The sequence below is a fragment of the Meles meles genome, chromosome 4, assembly GCF_922984935.1.
Source record: "Meles meles chromosome 4, mMelMel3.1 paternal haplotype, whole genome shotgun sequence".
Taxonomy (NCBI): domain Eukaryota; kingdom Metazoa; phylum Chordata; class Mammalia; order Carnivora; family Mustelidae; genus Meles; species Meles meles.
In genome coordinates this window covers 50,183,879-50,210,029 of record NC_060069.1, presented here as the reverse complement: position 1 = coordinate 50,210,029, position 26,151 = coordinate 50,183,879, and the positions used below count along the sequence as shown (strand labels likewise).

At 40.0% G+C, this 26,151-nt stretch overlaps 1 protein-coding gene across 4 annotated transcripts in view; it reads left to right on the top strand.

Moving 5' to 3' along the window:
- Positions 1 to 26,151, top strand: part of TP63 (tumor protein p63) — a 231,791-nt gene that overhangs the window by 152,974 nt on the left and 52,666 nt on the right. The window lies entirely within an intron of this gene.

Below are 26,151 nucleotides of genomic sequence, written 5' to 3'. Positions count from 1 at the left end.
TATTTTCAAAAGTTAAAAAGGTGCAAGAATGTTTATTCTATTTCAAAGTTTGTTTTCTAATGTATTATAAATAAAGTTCACATATGAGGGAGGAGACTTACAAGACTGGTTTTAACTACTTGATCAAAGAATGCCCAACACCAAAGTGGCAAAATGGCACACATGTTTTTCAAACAACTTAGTATTTGCATGGATTATAGAAGTGCTTCCAGATATTATCATCTTATCGATAAGTAGCTTTAGAATTATTTTAACAGGTCTTCCCACCCCCCCGGCAAAGAGATTTCTCTGGAAAGTGTTTTACTTTTTATGGTACAGAGTCTATCTACTTCACTGTAGCTTTAATCCAGCTCTACATCATTTATAAACAACCTGCGTATACACACTGCATCCCATGTAGTTTCACATGTGTGCCCTCGTTTCGTCTTCGCTTCTTTGTGAGCTAGGTAGGACAAGTTTTGTAATTCCCATTTTCCTAGTGAGCAAAGCTAAGAATGTGGAGGTTAAGTGACATCCCTGAAGGGAAGAGGCTTCTGTGGTGCTGGACCTATTTCTGATTCTGCCCTTCCGCACTAGATGGTGTTCTTTTTCTACCCTTCCACATCAGGGTGTTCAGAAGGGGTCGAAGGTTTTATTCTTGGGCTTTTCTTTCATGGTTTGAGAAGCAGTTCCGTTATGGTTCATATTTCAAACATAAAGTCGAAGTAAGAGCTTAAAATCTGATCTTTCTCCCATGTGTTATTTATCAATTATGTCCCAGTCTTGAGTGTCTTTTGTATTAATAATCCTGGAGATGGACACTAAAGGTGAGTAAACGTAGAGTCCCTAGACCTTAAGTAAATATTGGTTGATCAGGCTCAGTAGTAGTGCGTTGAAGGTCTGCTAGAAGCGCCATTTTCTAAATGGCGCATGTGCTTTAGCATAGGGATGACCCACGGGGTGTTCACAGTCCCTGATCTTCCAGGCCAACACTTTCTTGTTTGCACACCCAGGCCAAGCTCCACTGCATTAGGAATAAGCACATCCGAAGGGCTGATGGGCACACTGAGACCACTAAATGATGGAGCATTTCCCCTCTAACATGGTTTAAGGATCATAGTGGTGGAGTGTGCTGCAGGTGGAACATGAAATCAGTCTCATCAGCTCCTCATACAGAAATCTTAAGGTTCTTAAGGTTTCTTCTAGTTCGAACATGATTCTGAACCATCCAGGCCCCTTCCTCAGAGAACTAAATTGTGTCACAGAAAAAAGCCTAGGGAGCTATACCTAAGTGGTAGATTAAGAAGGAAAGAAAATGTCTTCTGGAGTATACTTAGGTTTCCTTACATGGGACAACAGTGAGATCAGTATTCTGAATGACAGGGTGGGCACTGCTGTTATGGGAAGAGCCACTGTTTGGGAATCAGAAAACCTCAATTCTAGATATGATCATCTTTGTGAGTTTTTAGCCAAGTCACTTCATCTTTCTCAAGTTCAGTCAGTACTTCTGATGAGAACAACGATGAGTCTGGTGAAACCTACTTTCTTTTCTTACGAAGAGGTTGAAGTAATTATCAGCATAGGGGTCCTTGGGACATGTGGGTGACTCAGTCAGTTAAGCAAACTTCTGTTCAAGTCATGACCCGGGGTCTTGGGATCCAGCCCAACAACAGGCTCCCCAGGAGCCTGCTTCTCCCTCTGCTTGCCACTCCCCCTGCTTGTGCTCTCTCTCTTTATGGCAAATAAAAATAAAATCTTAAACTAGGACATTTTCAGAAGGATTTAGGTTCTCATTAGGTATTTTGCCTGCCATTAAAGAATGGCCTTACTTAAGCTGCTTTGCCTTTCTTGGGTTTCTCTTCAGCTGTCTACTATCTACCCTATTGATTTTATAGAACGGGGTGACTGAATTAGCTGTCCCTTCTCTCCTACCAGTGTATCAGATGGTGTTCAGAGTTTTATTAAGCCCTTTCTTGTTCACCCTCAGTTTTATTTTAGCCAGAGGGACATTTCTCCTAAATTTAGGGCCCTCGAACCCTTATCTGAGTAGCTACTGAGATCACTTAAAACAGCTAAACAGCAGCATCTAACTCTCTGAGCCAAACTGTATATCCTTCCACTTATACATAGACCTCATATTTTTTTAAATTATTTTTATTAACACATAATGTATTATTTGCCCCAGGGATACAGGTCTGTGAATCATTAGGCTTACACATTTCACAGCACTCACCTCACATTTTTAAAAATTATCATCTCACTTGTTTATTTCGACGGAGCCTCACAACGAGGGCTGTCAGCCCCATTTTTATAAATGAGGAAACTTAGAGGAGTGAAGGTGACAAGGCTGATGACCAGTCGAGGAGGGAGAGGAACCCAGGGCCTCTCACTCCCAGCTCACGTCTCTCTGCAGTCCTGTCTAGACAGCTTTTCCTATAAATGGATAGAAGGAACCATGCAGGGACATCCAGGCCCTGTGTGGTACGGAGCTGAGGCTGAGTTGATGGAGAACTTTTTAAATGTCATATTACACAACACCTATTTCTTTGGCATCTGTGCATTTTAAAGCCACTTTTCAAAATAAAATACTATCATTTAAAACTGCCCACAAACTGGAAGTAGCAGGAGCAGCTGTCAGGAGGAGGAACCACACTTTCTGCATCGTCTCCTGGTAATTTTTTAATAAAAACCTTTTTAGTACCATTTTATCACTTGTCATCAACCTCTCGTGTTTTCTCTTTTCATTCTGGCTTTACTCAGAATTACTGCCAAAATATAATGAATATATTTAAAGCATATATGCATATTTGCTTTCTCTATTTTTTTATGCAACAAATGTGATTGTATTTCCAGTTCTCTAAAAGCAAGGTATTTATTTTAAACTTTTTCCCAATGAAATAAAATGAAGTGTGATAACGTTTTTCCATATTCCATATCTCACAGACATGCACACATACGTTTAAACCCAAATCCACACTGAACTTAGGACTTTGCTTCAGACTCTCTTCTTCTTTCTAGAGTCTAATTGCTGCTGCTCAGGGAGGCCTCCCATTTAACATCCTGAGGTGTTGGTCTAGTATCGTGGCAAAGAATCAGGAGCCATTAGACGGTTGACAGAATGATATTTTAGAAATGGCAAGAGGAGCACCTGGGTGGCTCAGTTGTAGGGTGTCTGCCTTCGGCTCGGGTGACGAGGTCCTGGGATCGAGCCCCACATTGGGCTCCCGCTCAGTGGGGAGTCTCCTTCTCCCTCTTCCTCTGCCACTCCTCCTGCTCATGCTCTCTCTTTCAAATAAATAACTGAAATCTTAAAAAAAAAAAAAAAAAAAGGGTCGCTGGGTGGCTCAGTGGGTTAAAGCCTCTGCCTTTGGCTCAGGTCATGATCAGGGTCCTGGGATCAAGCCCCGCATTGGGCTCTCTGCTCAGCAGGGAGCCTGCTTCCCCACCCCCTGCCCACCTGCCTCTCTGCCTACTTGTGATCTCTGTCAAATAAATAAATAAAATCTTTAAAAAAAAAAAGATGAAAACAAAAAAGACAAATGGCAAGAAACTGAGGTGTGGATTTTGATTCTGAAATTTGCTCACAGCATAGGGGACCCGTCCGAATAGGATGTTAATGCTTATTCCATATTATGAGGATTGCATGACCCATGTAATACGAGCTTGTATAGAAATGTTTGCCGAATCTGAATTTTGATCCCTTTGTTTCATGAGTTTATTACAGTTTTGTGAGGGTTCAGTTGTACGACCAGCAATAATTTGAAAGAATGTGAAGCAAAATGTTTCTACTTTTTTTTTCTTTAGTGCTTTCATGCTATTCGCATGCCTACTCTAGTCCCAAGGAACTGTGATACTATCCACTATCCAAATATATGAATAAGATGATGCAGAATGATAACAGGTCATCCCATATGCAGACTTCCACGGGATGGCTCTGCTGATTTCCTATGCCTGCCCAAGCAGACACAGGCCCTCCTCCCCAACACAGGGAAAGGCCCTCTCCAGATTTTTTTTTTCAAAGATTTTATTTATTTATTTGACAGACAGAGATCACAAGTAGGCAGAGAGGCAGGCAGAGAGAGAGGAAGAAACAGCCTCCCTGCTGAGCAGGGAGTCCAATGCGGGGCTCCATCCCAGGACGCTGGGATCATGACCTGAGCCGAAGGCAGAGGCTTTAACCCACTGAGCCACCCAGGCGCCCCCCGCCCACTCCAGATTTTAAGAAACCGATGACTTCAGCATGTATTTCTCATTTTTTAATCGGCCACATTGTTTGTGGCGATGCCTTGTTTTCAGTCGCCATGGTAAATAAAGGCTAACAGTGGACTTCCCTCATGGAAGAGTCGATATATTGACTTGTGGTGGCAGAGTTCTGGAGGGAAGCCACATGCTCACGGGTGGGGATTGTTTCAATGGACTGTGGCATATCCATGTAATGCATTACTCTGTGGCCATTGAAGAGATTCGTGTGTACTAACTGGAATGTTCTTGGAGTTATTGCTAAGGAAAAGATAAGCTTTCTGTGGCAGCTACTTGAGAACTGAGAAGTGTGGTGAGAACACCACTTCTGGGGGCAGAGTGTTCCCTTTCCCCAGACTCTAGTGACCAGTCCTCTTTGGGAATATAGGTCAGTCTATCTTGATGATCAGCCTCACACACCTTTGTCAGTTTGAGAGCTGTTTTTTCATAACCCGTGACGTACAGTATTATCTGTGTGTGAATACTGTGAGAAACATTCAGGTTAGTGTTTTGTTGTTGTTGTTGTTGTTGTTGTTGTGCTTTGTTTGAGAAAAAGACCTGGTCATTGGCTATACAATTTTTTTTTTTCTGTTGTGATTTTTCCCTTCATAGATTTAAAGATCTTGGAGGTCAGGCCTCCTGACCTAGTGCCCAGCACACTGTCCAGCATACATAGCCCCTTAATAAATATGAAGAAACTTTGTTCTCTCTTCATGGCTAAAGGAAGCAATTCCAGTTCCAAGCAGTATGCCTCAATTCTGACTTTGATTGTTAACCATCCGAAAATGGGATGATTTTTGCTCTACCCATGATTTAGAGAGAGCATTTTTTTCCTTTGCCTTTCCTAATCATGCCAGCTTCATGTCCTGTCCAGAGCTTTGAAGCATCTGACTTGAGCAAGTGGAGAGATTAGGGAGGTGGCATTTGAAAGGGGAACAGCCAGTTCCCCGGGGAGAGTTTCATTGATCCCAGCATATCAGTCCTGCAAGCTCTCTTCCCTTGGCTTCACAGGCAAGCTGAGAGGCATGCCTGTGGCCCACCCTCCCTGTCATCAGGTTACCTGAAATGTAAGACTTCCAGAATAAGGCTGCCAGCTCTGCAGAATTCTAACGCAAGCCAGCCCATTGCGTGGCCCTCTGGAATCTCAGGACTCTTAAGAATAGCCCATCAAAGGACATGATGTACAGACCAACTTTTTCATGGTGAATATGAATTATCAACTGCTTTACACTAAGGAAACACTTTTATCATCAAAGTTTGAGCTTTAATTGGAGCCGATCTCATCACGGAGTGGCTGTTCGGTTTTATTGCTGAGGGACGGGAGAGAAGACTTGGCTCCTGCCAGTGATACATGTGTTACCCATAATGAGGTCATTTTCACTTCCTGACATAGCTGTCCTGTAAGTCTCCGGAGATACATAGAGGAGTGCCTTTTGGTGCCCCTCTCATGAGGAAGGAAACAATAACACTGAGCATAGTCGCCTGTTAGCCAAGATGTTTCTTAGTCCACCAAGCATTGAGGAAGACTCTCGTAAGTAAAAGGCCAGAAGATTCTTGGCGATGGTTCGTGTTACTTAGTTGACTCTGGATTGGAATTAAAAATGAATTTCCATCACAAGACATGCTGTAGGGCTCTTGGCCCCAGGGCAGAGCAGAATAACTTCATCAGCATGTTTGCCCTAATTTGTTTAGATTGACTCTAGGTCAATGTATGTGGGATAAGCCAGTTTCACCTAATGTTTATGCCCCTCCACACTATTCTGAGTGATTTGTTGAATGTGCTTTTTATTTAAAAATAAATATTTTGGGAGCACCTGGCTGGATCAGTGGGCTAAGCATCTGCCTTCTGCTTAGGTCATGACCCCAGGGTCCTGGGATCGAGCTTCGCATCTGGCTCCCTGCTCTGTGGGAAGCCTGCTTCTCCCTCTCCCTCTGCCTGCTGCTCTGCCTACTTGTCATCTCTCTCTTAAAAATAAATAAATGAAATCTTTAAAAAAAACAAAAGTAAAAATAAAAATTTTGACACTGATTTATTATATCTAATGTGATGAGAACTACCACTTAATTAAAAAGAAATAAATAGCAAATTTAAATAAAACTGACATTTCTTTTTTCCACTATAAACTTTCCTTTTTTGTTTTTCTCCTTGTTCTTTCTCCTGATCCTCCTCTTCCTCAGTCCTTCTCTCCCTTTCTTCCCTTCCATCTCCTTTTTCTCCATCAATATTTTGACATTAGTAGTGGTCAGTTTTTGTTTTGGTTTTGTAGGTATTCACCAGCCACTCAGTACCTTGCTTTTTCACTGGAGCTTTGCTTTCTTGGAATGGTGGATTAATATTGGGAAGATCATGATATAAATCCGTCACCATGGACAGTTTCATCAAGAATGGGAATCCGGGGGCACCTGGGTGGCTCAGTGGGTTAAGCCTCTGCCTTCGGCTCAGGTCATGATCTCAGGGTTCTGGAATTGAGCCCCGTATTGGTCTCTTTGCTCGGCAGGGAGCCTGCTTCCACCTCTCTCTCGACCTGCCTCTCTGCCTACTTGTGATCTCTCTCTGTCAAATAAATAAATAAATTCTTTAAAAAAAAAAAAGAAGAAGAAGAATGGGAATCTGATGTGGGATGCCTGGGTGGCTCAGTGGGTTAAGCCTCTGCTTTTGGCTCAGGTCACGATCTCAGGGTCCTGGGATGGAGCCCACATTGGGCTCTTTGCTCAGCAAGGAGCCTACTTCCCCCTTTCTGTCTGACTCTCTGTCTACTTGTGATCTCTGTCAAATAAATAAGTAAAATCTTAAAAAAAAAAAAAAAGAATGGGAATAGGATGATTAGGCCCTCTTGGTTTAACAGATCATGTTGACTAGATATGGGCTACCTGAAGGGTGGCAAACCCAAATATCAGTGGGAATTGAATGATGAGAACAGGGATGGCAGCAAGATGAGATCATGTGCCCTGCCTACAAGGTTTGTCCTTTGCAACCCCAGCCCATTGTTTTGGGGGAAATTAGACCTGGCATTAAAAGAATAAGTTTTCAGAAACAGCTTGAAAACCTGGATTTGCACATCATATCTGCAGATGTTTAAATGATCGTAATAATTTAAAAAAAATTATTATCGTAATAATTTAAAAAAAAGTCATAAAACACTACAGACCAAACGAAACAATAGACATACTGAATGTTGTCCTTGTCATATATTGAACAGTGACAAGGGAAGGTTATGTGAAGTCTACATAATATAACTGGAAACTAGAGCAGGTATCTAAGGGAGAGATTACCGGTAAATATGTTTCATGCATAAATAATTCTCTATCCCTTTAAAAACTTATATAGATTAATCCCTTTCTACAATAAATTGAGCAACATGCTTGTCATTGCAGATTTTTCTGTTTTTTTTTCTTGCAGTAAATGACTTTCACCTTCTCATTCCAAGTAGAATTTTATTGTATACAAAATATAATACTGTGCGTTGTTGGATCCTTTGTCTAAGGAAAGGATCTTATCTGTTTGTTTTTGTTTTTATCGTTAGAGAATTTATGGGACTCTATGACTTAACCTCTCTAAAATTGGCCAAACTGTAATCAGAAAAGGGCAGTGAGATTGAAAGAGCTTTGAATCAATTTTCTCAGCTCACTAACTGATGGCTTGTTTTTAATTGGCAAGTAGAGTGTGTGCCAGAACAAAAATGACCTGAAAATTGAGGTGTAAACAGAGAATAATGTCATAAGAATTTTTAGTGAGTCAAAAGAAATACACTATGTCATTAAGCTTAACAAAGATCCCTTCAAATCAGCCCAGAATGATGTGTACTACTTATTGAGGGAATGTTGCTCTGAGGGCATTCCCATACCTGAGTTCGGCACCTTCTTCCACTCACATTCCCGATAATTAGCCATTTCCATAGTATGACCAAGTCTTGCCGTGGTTTCCATCCCCTCTGGTGGATGAAGGGCAGATGTAGTTTTCTCATGAAAGGGGTTTAGCAATCACCTGTCACATCATGAGTACAGCAACTGTGCGTAAAATATATCCTCATAGGTTTATATCACTATCAATTACTATGTCTACTCACATCACCATGACTAGAAGACGACTTGAGATAACACAGCTTTCTGCTCACCCACTTCCAATTCTCTGAGATTAAAGGAGAGTTTATTGTAAGGGAAAATCTTGGACTCTTTGAAGCCCTGCAGATGTTCTGTAGACATGGAATGGCTTTTAGAACAAGGGGTCCTGTAATTAGACACATGGAGGTCTAAAGGTAATGATCTTGGCAGCAGTCTCTCCTGTGGTTTTTAATAATGGTTACGGCCCCATCATCAGGCTGCCCTCAGGTGAAATTTAAAAGAAAACTTGATAGTGGCCAGAGTTCCTAGATCTAATTCATTGTGAGGTAAGTTAGGGAAATATTCTCACTTTGCAACTAGAATGAGCATTCTTATTTTAGTTCAGATCTAGTAATGAAGACCCATTATGTCTTAGTGGAAAAGAGAACAGTAAAATTTGCCACTTTGTTACTGTATTACTAATGTCCGAAAACTTGGCATGTAATTTCTGATCGTGTTATGCCAAATAGGGAATTTTCAAGTTCACAGGTGTTCCTTCGTGGGTTACTCATCCAGTTTTTATTTTTACCTTTTATATGGTTTAACAGGTATCATCTACTAAGTCTTGTGAATTATATCATGAAGGCAAATATTCTATTTCAAAGTACTTTGGATGGGGGGAGGGGGAGAAAGAGAAAGAATCTTAAGCAGGCTCTATGCCAAGTGGGGAAGTCTGATGGGGGGCTTGATCTCGCAAGATCATGACCTGAGCCCAAATCAAGAGTCAGACACTTAACCAACTGAGCTACCCAGGTGCCCCCAAAATACTTATCTTTTTACTTGAATGGTTTCCAAGTTATATTAGGAAGAACAATGATTACTTAGCTTAAGGGTCCGCATTTGAATCTGAGAAGTCGTCTGACAGGCTCACGAAGAGCATGGTCCATGAAGTAGAACACAGGACTCAGAGGGCAACTTTGGAGCACTAACAAGCCTTATGATCTTGGGCAAGTTTTTCTGTGTCTGCCCACCTGTTCAATGGGTCTTCTAGTATTGACTTGGCAAGACTGTTGTGAGGCCTAATTAAAGTTCACGAAGCTCTTTGGAAGCCCGAGAGATCAAGTTCTAAAAACACCGTATGTTACTATCTTACCCTGGATTTTTGTTTTTAGATTTATCTGCTGAATACTGCATCAATACATGCTTACAATTTAGTTGGTTTCCTGAGGTTTTCCATTTTAAGCAGAAATGAATAAAATGGTAGAAATATATAAATCCCTAGAAATAAAAGTGGGATGAAAAATATACTATACATAATGTATGTGTGCATGTATGTGTGTGTGCATATACATAAACACACACACATAGATATACACACATATATGTATTTTCTTCTAATATAAAATAATTTCTTCTTAAAATATGTTTAATTGGATCCTGCAACTGTTAATCAGTTACTTTCTTTCTTAGGGATTTATTGGTAAGATTTTAGTGGAACCAATGATAAAGTTTTAAATTGTGATCATTTTTAAGAGGTCAGTAAAAGAAAAATATTACTCTTTTCCTTAAAAATATAAAAATAATATGCATATTTATATAAATACAAATATGTTACTCTAGTTGAGTAAAAAAGGAATTAATATCCAATAATTAAAATTTGGGCTCGAATGGTATTTCTTTCTGCTCTCTCCCTTGTTTACGTACTTTTTCCTTCTACCCTGTGTGTAAATTTATGATTTTCATATTTATGAATTTAGAGCCCTGGTGTTAAACAATATAAATTGCTTCTACTTTTTTTTAAACTATTTTGTATTCTTGGGAAAGCAAATCTCATTTTCCCATACGAATAACATTGTTATTATGGATTCTATTTCTGACCAAGGACTTGTCATCATGTAAGTCATAGATGTGATTAACTATATGTCATAAAAAACAAAATTCTGACCACTATCAGCCACTGTAATAGTTTAAAATAACAAAATAATTATCATAATCCTGTAAAACTTGCTTAAATATCTTGAATGCCTTAACATGTGTATTAAGTTTACTCATAATGTTTTAAGTTATTTTTATGAACTTGACTTATCTAAAATTGATATGCTATTATAACAAATATTTTAATTAATATTTTGATATGCCAGAATTTTGATGCACTTAATGTGTAATAATTGGAGATACCTTTGTTTCTCAAAATTTTCTCTAGGAAAATTAGAATGGAGACTTACAAAACATCTTTCTGTTGCTAAGAATTCTAGTCACAAAAAAATTCTGTAGTGTAGACTGGCTTTATTTTAAGAATTTGAATTAATTTTTAAAGGTATTATTAGAGGGGAATAATAATAAAGATATTATTACAGTAAGGGCAAGAAAAAAAAAGAAAAAAACTGGATCCTATTAAATTTAAAATCCTAGTTTTTCTGTGTGTTTACTATCCTTGACCACACCACAATCTCCAAAGCAGGGCAGTCTTGAGAAGGTAAAATGTCCCCAGAAGCAAGTGTTTACAAGAAAAGCTGTGAGCGCTAGTGGGAGCAAGCTCTGTTCCTTTGCCTTAGTGATTGATCACGGAGGTCTTTGAGGACTCAAGTTGTATATCCACTCAGGATTTGGTGCTTACCTTGAAATATTATCTGTTCAAATTATCACCTACACTCACTCTTTTGACCTGTCTTGTACAAACCCATAGAATTTGTATGGATGGTCTGTGGGAAATGGTGTTTGATGATTAGATAAAGCAGATTGATCCGTAGGTACACTAGAAAGTATTTTCGTAATAGAAATCTGGAGTAATTTTTTTTATACTTAACAGTTAGGATAGAGGTGTAGAAGGTATCCTATTATGATAATTAAAAATTTCTTCTTGAACTAACCCACGTAGATAAGTAACCTCTTTCTCCCTTGCTTATTCTCCTGCCTAGAATGTATTGAAATTATATAAATCAATACACACTCATTTAAAATGCTTCAGTTTAACTTTATTCCCTTTAAGTTTAGAAAGGCACCTGACAAATAACTATTCTAACCAGTCTTGGAAAAATATATCACCCACCTCTAAGAGTTACCACAGGTAACTCATTCTTTAGGTTTATATTAATCTTTCATGGTATTCACTGGTAATAGATCGTGTTTGATGTTTACCTTCAAAGACCACAGCCTACACTTTTATATTTAGGTGTAACAAAATCATCTTTTGCAGGTGCTTCTATTTTATGTCTAAAGGTCCTTACATAATTCAACAAACAGTAACTCATCTGTGTATTTTTTTGATATAAAAGCTAGAATGGCAAGTGAGGGCCAACTCAAGGTCTAGAGAAAAGATGTCTCACTCAGCAGCAGAGGCCGAAGGAAAAGTAGATTTCTTCCAGGCTACTAGCTAGGACCCTCAAGATGCATTACATATATAGCTGTTTGTAAAAGTTCCTGTAACGTATTCGTATTTCAGAAGTGATTTCTTTTTTTTTTTAAGATTTTATTTATTTATTTGACAGACAGAGATCACAAGTAGGCAGAGAGGCAGGCAGAGAGAGAGAGAGGGAAGCAGGCTCCCTGCTGAGCAGAGAGTCTGATTCGGGGCTCGATCCCAGGACTCTGGGATCATGACTGGAGCCTAAGGCAGAGGCTTAACCCACTGAATCACCCAGGCGCCCCACAGAAGTGATTTCTTACCTACTGCCCTGTGGTTGTCAGCTATGTTTTTCTTCACATAAACATCATAGACATAGGTGGAAGAATCGTGCTGAGAAAAGTCCTGTTGTTAAGTTTTTACAGAATCTTCTTTCAGCCCCTATCCAAGTGTATTATCATCTTGGATACTAGGGGATTAGGAACAGGGAAAGGAAAGGCGAATGAGGAGGAGGAAGAACAGAGAAGGGAAGGGAAGGTCGTTCATGCAAAAACAGCAAGTGGACTCTTCTGTAAAAGTATAACATGGATTCTCTAAGTTTGTTCATTGGATGTTTTCCTAAGATGCTTTAATAGTATATTTTCATAATATGGACTTCTAAGAGAAGAGCCAAGCCATTTGAAACTTAATGTTAAATTCAATTTAAAATCTTGGCTTCTTTGATTAATGTATTCTATAATCTACTGGATGTTTTTGCTTCCAAGAGTGAGAATATACATACCTCTTATTTCCTTCAGTTTTCTTCTTAAGAGTGTTGGCTGAGCTATTTCAGTAAAGGAGAAGAAAGGGGACTTCTTATTTTCTTTTCCCTGGCAAGTCTTTTTCCTTTTTGAGAAATCTGCATTTTATACCCAAGTAGTAAGTGGTCTTAGTCAATGAATACAGTAAGCATGCCATTCTTTATACTTTCCTTTTCAGTGCTTTGAAATTTCTAGCAAAGAAGGTCTCCATAATCATCTGCCAGTATTTTAGTGAAATAAATATAAGCGATATAATTTTAAGACGCCTTTCTCTGATGGTTTGACTTTAATAGGTATGAACTCTTAGTGCCACAATGTAACTGAAGCAGTATTTTAATGTAGATGCCTTTTTAAAAATTGTATATGTTCTTTCTTCCTGTTAGAAATATTCTTTTATTATAATTACTTTTAAATCTAAGCTTTCCTTCCTATTGTCTCAGAACACAACCAAACTTCACAGAGCTTAGTTTTGAGTCCAACCTTCGCTGTGTCTGCCTTTGAGGGTCCTAGTGAGTATATAGAAAGAAACAACCAGGGTTGCTTGGGTATCTTTTGTCCCTGATCTCAGTAGAATGTCGGTTGTGCTCAGCACATGGAGAATGCATCAAGAAAAAACTAACTTAGAAGTGAAAGGACATTAGGATGACTATATTTTGCCTGGGTACTACCCACACTGTTAGATGAACAGTGTGAGAGGTTACATCCTTCTAAAACTTGCTTACAAGCATTCCCACACTAACAGATTTTCTTTTTAAAAATGGTTTGACAATTTGTTTTGAAGCTGTCGCTTGGGCATATGGTTGTGGGGCACAGATTAGCTCCTAATTTATTGCTCTCTGAATGTGTTTGACATCGGAATTTAGACTTCAGAAGCAGAAAATGGAGTACTTGAAAACATTTAAGCAGAATAGGGGATCATCTCTTTTCCATCATTTCCTGATTTAAGATGAAAATGTTCTCTCAACTGCTAACTTACAATGAGATGTGATATGGCATATATAATCCTGTAAAATATGGGAGATGCTCACAGTGTATCATTTTTAGTTATCTTGCAGGACTGATGATTACAAATGCTGTGACCAGCCTAGTGGATAGCCAGAATATCTTTGCCTCTTCCTGAAAACAGGGACTGTGGCTCTTTTGCTAAAATGAGGACCAAAAAAAGTGCCTAAGGAGGCAGGGTGGTGAGTGGAAAGAATTCAGGCTTTGCGGGTAGATAGACCTGGAGTTGAATTCCTCCTCTATCTATGTGGCCTTGGGCAAAACACTGTCCCTAGGGCAGCTTCTTCATCCCTAAGATGGGACTAATACATCTTTAGGTGGCATTTTATTAATAGGATTAAACATAATGAATGTAAACTGTTTAGCCCTGTGCCTGGCCAATGGTGATTTTTTTAACTGTAGAGATCATAAATTTAGGGTTAGAATTCAGCCTAACCCTACACATTCACAGATTCCTTGGGCACTGTAATAGGGAATCCCCTCCTGGGGAAACTTCTAGCTTCTGGCGCCACCATTTTTTGGTGGAGGTTATATGTTAGAACAGCACTTTAAAACTTTTGTCACAGTAAGGAGCAGAGAAAAATGAATCTCTACCTTGGGCATCTCGAGTTGGTCCTGAGTCATAGAAGACATACATTTTCTGGGCTTTTGCTTTGTTTTGTTTCTATGAAACATTTTGTTTTGTTTCTGTAAAACATTTTTCTTTCATTTTAATATATTTCTATAAATATTTCTTTTCCTTGTCTAAAAAAGTGAAAAGTATTCAAAATTTTAGTTGCAGGAGGATAAATAGCATTTATCTTGTGGCTTTGAGTTACACCCAGGCATGCTGCAATGTCTATTTCTGATGTACCAGTACCTTAAACAATTGTTTAAGAAGAACAATTTTGAGACAAATTAATGTAGTCTGGAAGACAGCACTGAGGAGTAATTATTTTTACAGCCACAATCCAAACCGAGCGAGGACCCACGCTAGGAAAGGTTAATATTGTTATTCAGTTGCACAGAGCTCCTTCTATATTTCCCAGCTTTCCTGAAGCTAGTCGCTCTAGAGTTGTTTGGATGAGCCCAGAGGGCCCAATCTCCACAAAACAGAAGAAGTCACAGGGCAGCAGATTCCAGCTCAAAGTGAAGAATGGTCTGGATTCTATGTGCTGCCTCCAGTGGTAGTGAGCTCAGCCACACTGTGTGTGGGAGTAGGTGGAACCCTTGACTCATTTCAGATGGAAAATGTATCAAGTAGCCTCTGAAGATCCTTTGAATTAAAAAAAACAAAAATAAAAACAAAACAGAACAAACAAACAAACAAAAAAACAACTGTGCATCCAGAGGACAAGTCTTTGGAAAGAAAGAGAAGGAAAGCAGTGGATGACCTGCTCTGTGCCAGGCAGCTGGTTAAGTGGGGGAAAAGAGTGGACTTTCCAGGCAGCCAGTGGAGTAGAAACCCAGGGGGAAACAAGGCAGCTCCGCCCTCCCCAGGACTGTTCTACCTGAAGCTGTGGTCAGGTATGGGAAACTGCTCAAGTTAAAACTTGGAAGGTAGGATGAGGCCAACCTATGCGGATCAAGGCATTTGGACTTTGTCTCATGGGCAGTGTGCTGACATTGAGCACTTCTTGAGCACAGGAATAATCAGGCTCAGATCCCAATATAAAGCCCATTCATCCAGCAGTATCAAGGATGGTTGAAGAGGGACTGGGATAAAGAAAGCAGTTTGGAAAATGCTACGATCGTGCAGACACTTGGTGGCGGGGCTGACCACCCACCCAGGATGCAGGGCACTTGAGCCAGGAGGGACAGACATGAGGGAGCCCCAGAGTCAGATGTGGAAGTCACTGCTGCCAGGGGCTCCACGGGAAGAAGGGAGGAGGAACGGAGAACCAGGAAAGTAGCTGAAATGATTAACTCTATTCCTAAGGGATATATGTTAGTAAAGTGTTGGCAGCCATTTTCCAGCTGGGGCTTTTGCTAATCACTTAACAACATCCCCAGTGCCTCCATTTCCTCGTCTTTAAAATAAAGATAATGATACCTACAATCCAGGGTTGCTGCGAGGGTCAAGTGAGATAGTGAGGTTCCAGTGGTTTGTGAACTTGGAGGTCCATCCTCATCCAAACTGTCACTGCTGCCTTGAGATAGAGGCAGCAGGTAAGGCTTGTAGCTTCCTGTCTTGTAAAATTAGCATTCACATCCTTTTACTGAGGCTCAAGCCGAAAGTCCTGCTTGAATGAGATGATTATTATCCAGCCTATTTCAAAACTTCCTGCCATGTTTTCTCTCACCTCTGGTAACAAAAGCCAAAAGCCTACTAGCCTCCAGACACTTGACCCTTCTGCCTTTCCTCTTTCCCTGCGGAGAAAGCCAAGTAGTCTCTAGAATAGAATTCACACTCCTCTCTCGGGCTGATGGAAATGACTGTGGGAGATAAGGACCTTTCTGTAAGGCTCTTCTACCTGGGGTAAGCTGCTTGTGGAGTATTTTCTTATTAGGATGATGGCTGTCATACAGACAGCCTTGCCCCCTCTCATAGTGCTTGATCCCAGACATACTAACATGTGTGCCTCGGTCATAAGCCATCCCTTCCAGGGACTGATTTCCCCTGGAAGCACGAGTGAGGGGAGAGGCCTTTGTCAGAATTCTCATGACTGAATCATTGCCATGAGCTAATGTCTCCAGCTTTATGAGTCACTGCTGGCCCAGGCATCAGTTTTGTAGGTCAGAGAAATGAAGTTGCAAGTTAGAGTCCCCTGTTGTCATTAGCTCACACAGGGGAAGGCAAGCAGTCTTCAGACGGCGGCATTCTGGAAATCAGATGTTCGGCCTTCTGTGTAAGGACATAAGTGAGTGGAAGGGTTTAAGAGTTAATAACAATATTTCAAAAATCCTCTAATTTTTGTGTATGTTTGCTTTGCTTTAGGCGAAGTAGGTGAAATGATGTGTTTGGGAGATGAATGTTCTTGTAATAGGCAAGATAGAGCTTGTAGGGGAACATCTGTAACCAACCCATTCCGCATGAGATGGGACCAAGGCTTGCTTTTGTTTTAGTGCCTGTGCAAACATGTCTAATTTTAAAAAGATTTATGAAGTTTTAGAGGATGCTCCGTAAAATATCATTTCTTCATGGAGCAAGTAGAGTCATTAATAGCCTAGTGGTTAAAATATGTACTCTCGGTGCAGAGGCAATGCCAGCATTGGGCCCCGTGCTATAGAAAAGAGTTGCCAATATGAAGATGGTATTTAAGATCTTAGGAATATCCGGAATCATTCATGAATCTGCCTGTTAATCTAGCAAGAGGTGCAAAGAAATGATGCTTTCCCAAGTTTTTTAAAGTTTCTGATTGAGAGTGTGTAAAACATAAGGAGAGACATACTTGGATATTTGCCCCCAACTGCTCAGGGGTATAGTTCAAAAGCTCATCCAAAAGAAAGTAACGGAAGAGGGGACAGAAGCTAGTGAGGGGGAATAAGCTTAAGTGCTATCAATATCAATTAAACAACGGGATTTTTTTATTGTATTTACCTGTCTCTGTGCTTTGTGCTTATATATATATGAGTGTGTGTGTGTGTACATATACATATATACACACATATGCATATATAATATGCATAATTTATATACATATGCTTATATATGTATATATTATACATACATATGTACATACACACATATATTCATGCATATACATTATGTATACATACATATATATTATAAATATATACACACACACACACACACACACACACACATATGTGTAATACCCTGTGGGGAGAGAGTGAGAATTTGAGAAACTTACTTGCTTTTTTGTTTTGTTCCTATTTTTTAATAGACAATACTTAAGTACCTGCTTAAATCTTGGTGCTTTAAAAAGTAATGGCATTTTATGTCAATGATCTGCTTCTTGACACACCTTTTGGGAAGAAGGTTGGGTGTCTGCTATAATTTACAGCAAATACTCAGAGTTTACAAGAAAGATGGTACTTCTCCATGACTTCTGGTGCCCCTCTTATTTTCCCTCATCTTCCCCTTCTGGCTCCTTCTCAGTTCTCTCAAGGATATCAGCTGTATAGAGCAAAGGGCAAAGAAAGCAAGGAAAGGACAGGGAGTGGTAAGAAAAATAATAAGGAAACTTCCTAAGCTTACAGCAGCGTAGTGGTTCTTTTCAGCAAAATGAATCTTTTGAGCTTCTAAAAGAGAAGTTTGTGTACTGAACGTTTTCTTACCCATAAAATTGATTTTTTTTCATACTGTCTGAGGCATCTATAAATATTATATGCATGAAGGACAGGTGTTGCCCTCTGTATTAGAAAATTCAGGGGTGCCTGGGTGGCTCAGTGGGTTAAAGCCTCTGCCTTCAACTCAGGTCATGATCCCAGGGTCCTGGGATCCAGCCCCACATTGGGCTCTCTGCTCAGCAGGGAGCCTGCTTCCTCCTGTCTCTCTGCCTGTCTTTCAGCCTACTTGTGATCTCTGTCGGTCAAATAAACAAAAATATTTAAAAAAAAAAAAAGAAAGAAAGAAAGAAAGAAAATTCAGAAGCATTTGTCACTTAAATTTTAATTATGTTTTATCAGTTTCTTGGAAAAACATTAGTTCACATTCAGAAGCTTAATTTCTCTTTTGTTCATATACCAAAATATTAGCAATGGATCTCTCTAAGAAATAAAATTGTGAATATTTTTCATTTAAACTATTTTTCCTTTTTCAAAAATTTTTAAGTTTTCTTGGTATATCAAGACAAATATTTTTTGAGGTAGAAAATTTTTTAAAATATTTTATTATTTTTTTTTTTATTTGAGAGAGGGAGACAGAGAGAAAGAGTGCACACAAGGGGGCAGAGAGAGAAAAGGAGAAACAGACTCTCCACTGAGCGGGGCGCCAAACTTGGAGCTCAAACCCAGGACCCTGGGATCATGACCTGAGCCAAAGGCAGACACTTAACCGACTCACCCGGTGCCCCTTTTTGAGCGGAAATATTAATAAAGGAACTATATGGAAATAAGGATCTGAGGGATGTATCCTAGTAAAAAGATAGGGGATTCTTTTTTAAAATTTTTTTTTTTAATTTTTTCTTCTTTTTTACCAGTAAGTTTTAAGAAATACCAGCTATGTGGAGAACTCAGTAATTCTGTGAAAAACAGTGTTGATTTTTTTTTCCTGTAATACTTAAAATTTTATCTCCTTAGAAGCTTTAGAATACTTCCCCACCCAAACTGGGACGGCCAAGCATACACTTATCATTGCTGTCCTAGCATTTCCCATCTGATGCTTCGTATGTTTTATATCCTATGCATGTGCTCCCATGTCCCTAGGACCTTTGTTGAAGCGAGGTGGAAGGACCTGTATCAGTAGGTCTCAGTTGTTACAACTCACTGAACCACACCTTTAGTTTCAAAGTGCATTTCTTAAGCGCCAGAAGGTACAGTATGGTGAAAAACATCCATTCCCTGGAGTTTACTAGCTGGGGCAATGAAGCTAGTCTGTAGAGCCCTATGAGACTCCGTTTCCTCCTCTTGCAGGTGTACATAATCTTGCTGGCAAGGTTATTGAGAGTGCAGTACGTGACCCCCATCGGCCAGTGCCTGCCACTGAGCAGGCCCTTGCTAAATCAGCCTTGTTATTCTTAGACCTAGATGCTGTAGGCTAATCATATTAATAGATAGGTAAGTTAGCCTTCTTCAAAGAGCTCATAGTCTACCAGGCAAACTGATAAACCTAGCTGTAATTCAGTGTGACAGGTGCTGTAATCTGTCTGGAATGTCCCCCTATCCACCACCCTCCTTGTCTGCCAGGCAGACTCCTACTCATCCTTTAAAACTCACTGAAAGCTGTAATTGTAGATGAAGCCTTTCCTTGCCATATCCCGCCCCCTGACACATGCACACTCGCACACACACACACACATGTGCGTGCATGCACGCACACACACTCAGGAGTTCCTTCTCTTATGCTCACTGCACTTTGTACACACACTCCGAGTCATCGTGTCGGGCACGTCTGTCTCACGATCACCACGTGAACTCAGAGGGAGTAGCTTTTCCATCTCTCTTTTAGTGCTGGCACAGGTAATGGGTCTTCTCAGATACTTGTCAGACAGTATTCCTTGTCTGAACAAAGTGTGTTATAGCACAGAAAACAGACTTCACCAAGAAGTTCACATATAAAGCGGGCTCTCCAAAGATGAGCAAGGTCTTGCAGTGGGAGAGAAAGAGAAAGGACATTCCGGATAGAGGATCCAGGTGAGTAAAAGGATGGAGACAGGAACACGCTGTGTACGTCTCGGAGGAGGAAGTAGTGGGGTAGACCCGGACCAGGCGATGTTTGGGAGCATGGGGAGGAGCAGGAAAGGGGGCTGGAGAGAAGAGCCAGATTGAGAGGGGCTCTGGGTCATCTTCTGGGGTTTGCCTTCAATGCTGCAGGCACTGAGGAGACCTGGAAGGACTGTGAGTAGGGCAGCAGCGGTGTTAGAGGTGGGGAGACTGGGCAGAGACCCTGGTTGGGTGGCTGTTGTAATGATCAGATAAGAAATAAATGAATGGGGAAATGCAGGTCAGTTGTGGGGTTTGGAGTGCATTGGGAATATGTATTTCAGAGACAGAAACTCTCTCTCCATAATTGGAGAGAGCTGTTTAATTCCACAGAGCTATTTAAGAGCTACTTTTTTTTTTTTAATAAAGATTTTATTTATTTGTTAGAGAGAGAGAGAGCGCACAAGCAGGGGGAACAGCAGAGGGAGAAGCAGGCTCCTCGCTGAGCAAGGAGCCCAAGGTGGCACTCGATTCCAGGACCCTGGGATCATGACCTGAGCATTACATTACAGGAGGTTTCGGTGCAATGGTTTACCTTTTTTCTCTTAGAATTAGTCTGGGCTCTTTATCCACTGCTTTGTGTGTGTGAGATAGTACCCACATGTGTGTAGCGGCCAGATTAAAATAAAACAAAAAGAAACAAAACAAAACAAAACAAAAAAAAAAACAACTTCCTGTTCTCTCTGCTTCTACCTTGCATTGGAAACGTCTGGGAGGAAGTTTTATTGAATGACGAAGGATGAGCTCTGGCCAGGGAGCCAGTGATGGTTTTAATGGCTTTGGCCACACCAAACTGCTGTTTTGGGCCTCGATTTTCTTACCTATAAAAGAAACACCTCGGACTAAATATTTAAGCCTTATTCCTGTTTCTTATCCTAGATTTAAGAATGAACACTTTTGGTCTTTTACTGGGTAAAAGAGTATATTTAACAGTAGCACAAAGAAGACAGAGGCATCTTTTATGTTAGCTTTGGGCACGGTGGAAAAAAAAAAAAAAAGCATGCTATTCAAAAAGTAGCCATACTATTTTACAAAGTCAATCACTAGAAAAATGTATTTGTGCTTTGACCCATGGTTGGCCCTCAACAAACATTCAGTGAATTGAATTATAAAGTCTTTTCATTCCTTTGGCTGAGCATTAGAGATCATGAATTTCTTACAAAGGATATTTACTGTTAACAACTACTTTTATTTTTACCAGTACACAGAAAAAGGATTCAAAATTCTTTACAGGTACCATATTCCTAAGTCTAGCTAGGGGAATGGGACCAAAATGGGACCAAAAGAGAAGATTTTGTAAATCACCGGCCTAGAGACCGAAGCATCTGAAAAGAGAGAAGTCATGGAATCAATTACAAGCTTCTTCCTGTTTTAGTGCCTGGAACATGCTGTTTCTGAGAAGTGTCCTACACATATTGCTCTAATTGATACTAAATATAATGTGAATAAGAGCTTTAAGCACTTATTTAGCAAGCTAGATCCACATACAGACATTAGAATCTGTCAGTTTGTAGAGAGCCTGCTTTCCCTTCTTCTTTCCCTGGTTATTTGATCCAGATTCTAAGGAAGGGCTGGAGAAAAGTGCACGTTTTATTTTAAAGGTAAAATGATAACAGTTTTCAGAGGAACTTCTTCGAAAATTAGTTCATTTCACTTCTTAACTAAATTCACTACAATGATTTCTGCATTTCTCTGACAGTTTTCTTCAAATATTTATCTTTTTTTTTTAAAGCTTTTATTTATTTATTTGTCAGAGAGAGAGAAAGAGCGCACAAGCAGGGAAGCAGCAGGCAGAGGGAGAAGCAGGCTCCCCACTGAGCAAGGAGCCTGATGTAGGACTCGATCCCAAACAATTTTTCTTTTTTTTTTTTTTAATAGATTTTATTTATTTATTTGACAGAGAAATCACAAGTAGGCAGAGAGGCAGGCGGTGGGGGGGGGGGGGAGCAGGCTCCCTGCTGAGCAGAGAGCCCGATGCGGGGCTTGATCCTAGAACCCTGAGATCATGACCTGAGCCGAAGGCAGAGGCTTTAACCCACTGAGCCACTCAGGCACCCCCCACCCAAACTATTTTTCTGGGGTAAATTTGTATTCATTGAGCAGGAATACCTCATCTGATATATAATCTGTCTTTATACAGTTCAGGGATTGTCAGTACTGAGCTAAGTATTAGCTACACTATCAACCTTCATTTTCTTGGACTCTAGAAAGAAAGGCAAGTAGTAGAATTCAGTAGGATTAGTAGGATGAGAGAGTATCAAACTGTTATTGACACTATTATTGACACAAAGACAGTTCAGCATATCTGAAGTTCAGATTTTAGATCTGGCAAAGAGAAACTGGTTGGTGAAAAAAGCCAGACCTTTATGAATTATAGTTAAGAGTGACCCTTTCAACAGTCTACCACAGTTCTTGATACAAAGGATTGACAACTTATAGGTTTGAAAAACAAAACAAAAAACCACCTACCTTTCAATTTGATTTACAGTATCTCCCATTTTCATGGAAAGGGTTAGGGACAAAGTTCATTTTATCACATTAAAAAATTATTCTGAAATCATCTGGAAATTGGATATCAGCATTTATTTTTTTTGGAGTAAAAAACTTCCAATTTAGTAATAGGGATTGAAAAATCATTAGCATCTTTCCTTTTCATAAGAGTGAGTTTGCATCACAGACCTCAGTGATATATTAATCATTCTCAAATATACTTGTATTTCCCTTTACATAGCATGCCATTTTGTTCTTGTTTTATTATGATTACCACTTGAGTGAAGGATGGATAAGGTAAGGTCTCTGTCTAGAAGTTCATAGTCTTCTGGTTGGGAAGACAAATGAACACCTACAATTATAATTAAAGACAATACGTGTCACAAGAAAAAATAAAGATAATTTTATCTTTATTTGGAATCAGGGAACGTATGGACAATCAGTAATACTGTTGGAATAAAGAAACAGGTATGTAAAGTAGAATGGACACCACTTGTAAGGTTTGGCACAATTAAAACACGAAACAATCATGTGGAACTCTGTCAGGGTTAAAACAGTGTGTATAGGGGCGCCTGGGTGGCTCAGTGGGTTAAAGCCTCTGCCTTCGGCTCAGGTCATGATCCCAGGGTCCTGGGATCGAGCCCTGCATCAGGCTCTCTGCTCTGCGGGGAGCCTGTTTCCTCCTCTCTCTCTGCCTGCCTCTCTGCCTACTTGTGATCTCTGTCTGTCAAATAAATAAATAAAATCTTAAAAAAAAAACAAAACAGTGTGTATAATTATTCTACCACAGTACTAGGGAAATGGAAAAAAACCCAACCTGCTTCTGCTGGATGAGATGGGCCAGAAGTGTTCTGGGTGGTTTCCTTTCCCAGTGCCAAGTCTGCCAACTCCCTTGAAATGAACGGATAGGGACTTCAGAGCTGAGTTAGGTGAGAACAGTCTTGTACCCCTGTCACAATGAACACAAAAACCCTTATAATTTCAAAATGGAGAATAGTTCTTTAAATCTTCTGTTTCAAGTTCCTTGGCTCCTAAATTCTTTCAGTGTCCATTAAGTATTTCACCTTGAATTGATTAGTCAGTCACCCTTATTTTTAACTTTCCACCCAGTCATTGATGTTAATATAAATCTATTGCAGAGGATACTTTACGTAGGCAGAAAGTTGCACACTTTCCAGAAAGTTCTTTTTGACGATATTAGATTATTTTTTGAAGTAATGGTTTTATTTGTACATTTATAATGTACAGATCATTTTCATTTCCACAGTATCATTTGAGCCTCACAACAGCATCCAAGTTCAGTGTTATTATCCTCATCTTCCTGTTGAGAATGAGGACACAGAAGTTCACAGGTACAATGAGGAGACTGAGTCTCCAGGCCGCCAGATGGTGGAGTGAAGTCTTCGTTTTTGGTCATATGCTCGCTGTAGAGTAGTGATGTTAGTCTGTCCTACTCTGCACTGTTTGAGCCCCCTCCTTCTTCCTAAGCTTCCTTCTGTATTGCAGGAGTGCTATCATTAAAGAAGTGGGCATTTGGCCTGTAAGTGGTAGGTTTCAATTTACAACATATAGGGCTGGCATTATAATTTTGGGCCTAGAACTTGGTGTGCCATGAACGTGATCTTGCTCTCTTGAGGGGAAACAAATCTTTGGAACACGGGGGCATTCGCATTGCTTCTTGTCATTGGATTTTACTAAGTGAATAGCTAGTGGAAGTTAGCTTCGGCTTCTCTGCAAAGGGCTTGATGGACTGAACTGTTCTTATAGTCAATCCCAGGGACATGCAGATGGATTGCTAATCAAAGTCCTGAATCCAAGAAAGTTGCTCACGCCCATCTTTCCTGAGTGTAGAGCTCAGGTACACTAGCTGGAGCTGGAGACAGCTTACCTGCTAAAGCCAGAAGTAGTGACTTAGGGAGGAAGGGTAAAATAAAAGTTCTTTGCTCCTTCCTTCGTTTTCTAATAAAGGATAATATTTGACTTACGTTTTTACCTCTGGCGGTATAGTTAATTATGCTATTCTCCTGTATATGGTATTATGGTGTCAGAATTTGGCAACTGACGAACAGCTTCAAAATTTAGATGATGGGGGTAAAATTGGCAGTTACCGTCTATTGAGCATCAGGCCAAGAACTCCACAGGGCACCTCATATTATGGTAACTGATTCATGCAACCGTTTTTCAAGGTGAGTAATTAATACTCACATTTTACAGACGCAGTCTTACCTCTCCAGGCTTAGAGTCATCTAGCAAATCAATAGCAAAGCTAGGCTCATAAATTCAGGGAATAAATGACCTTGAATGAAAGGTCCTTTCTACTAGTGTCTTGACTTTCACTCTTCTGCGTCTGTTACATTTTTGCCTGCACGAATTTAAGTTCTTCTAAAGAGATCAAGAAAGCAAGGGCAAAGGTGAGCTTCCCTTGTTCTCTTAGGGACTTTCCCTTCTTCGCTGTTGGCCCTATAATAAATAGGATCAGGTTTGCTAAGGCCCTCCTTCATTCCTGGTTCCTTTAGTTTGTGCGCATGTCCCTGCCCCTAGGGTGGGGAAATGATATGAGCTTCCACTCAATTCAGGTCCCATGTCACTCATTATTTAATTTCCTTTTCATTTCCCTGTTCTCCTATGGTGAGGGAAGCAGAAGAGATGAAGTGATGGCATCAGGAAGAAAACAGGGTAAATGAGAAAAGCAACCAAGTACTTCAGACCAATATGTAAATAAGTTCGTGTCTTGTGTAAAAAAGAAACAAACAAACAAACAAACAAAAACAAAAAAACATGGTGCCTTTGGCTTGAAAACTGCCTTCCCAATTTGTGAGCATGTTTAAGGTTATGTAAGTGCAGTGTCTTAACTACAAGAGCAACACCTCTCACCCAAAGAATGCAAAGTGCTTCGCAAACAGTAGAACCCACAGTGCCCCTGTGATCTACCCTGTGATCTAGGGACTTTTTTTTTTTTTTTAAAGCTCTATTTTATAGACTGGGAAATCAACTCAGGAGATGTACTGATCTGTTCACGTAGACAAAATAGATCTACGACTAAACTCAAACTCCAGCTTCCTGTCTCCTTAGAAATAGACCACATGGAGAGATTAATCTGACGTCAAAGATAGCACTGTGCTCTGATTCCCTTTTTGGTATTTTTTTTTTAAGAAGGGAAACATGAATTACAAAGTAGATACAGTTGTGCAGAGGGTAGATCTTAAAAACATTGTTTAATTAAGATAATAGTACCTGTTTCCCTAAACGAGAAAGAGGGAGGGAGAGAGAGAGAGAGAAACCAGAACTCTGCTCCACTGCATTTACATCTATGGCATTTTTAATAGTTAGAAAAGATCATTCTTTTGCATTCTGCCGCGTGTCTGCACACGAAGAACCCCTGAATTCAGAGTGGAAAATATTTTACTTTGAAAGGTGCGCAGGAAAGAAAGACTCGTTATAAGAAGATTTGCTCTGAATATATGTCTGTATATATTTAATTACAGGTAAAAGGAAGAAAACAAATGGATGCGTGTGCACGTGTGTGTGTGTGTGTGTGTGTGTGTGTGTGTGTGTGTGTGTGTTGCAGATAGAACAGAATTGGAGGGCTAGGAGACATGACGATACTTGTAAGGTATGAGGAGACAAGACCAGAGGCGCCGGGAAGCTGGACTACTGTGGAGTGCTCGTTGAGACTTGTCTTTGCCCCATGGCCTGCAGCGTTTATGTAGAAATTGGGGACGCTTTTACTCGTTCCAAAGCCTTACCTGATCAGACCTGCCCAGGTTTGAGTTTGGGAAAAAAAGTGTTTGAAGTAAACAGGAAAATTACTCACTGTAATGATGTGTTTTACTGGCACTGATAGTGCTTTGATAGTCTGACAGATTTTTTTTTTTTTTTTAAGTTCTGGAGAGGAGAGACATGGGGGAATTTATTAATATTCAATTCGGAAGGCATAGATTCTTATGCTTT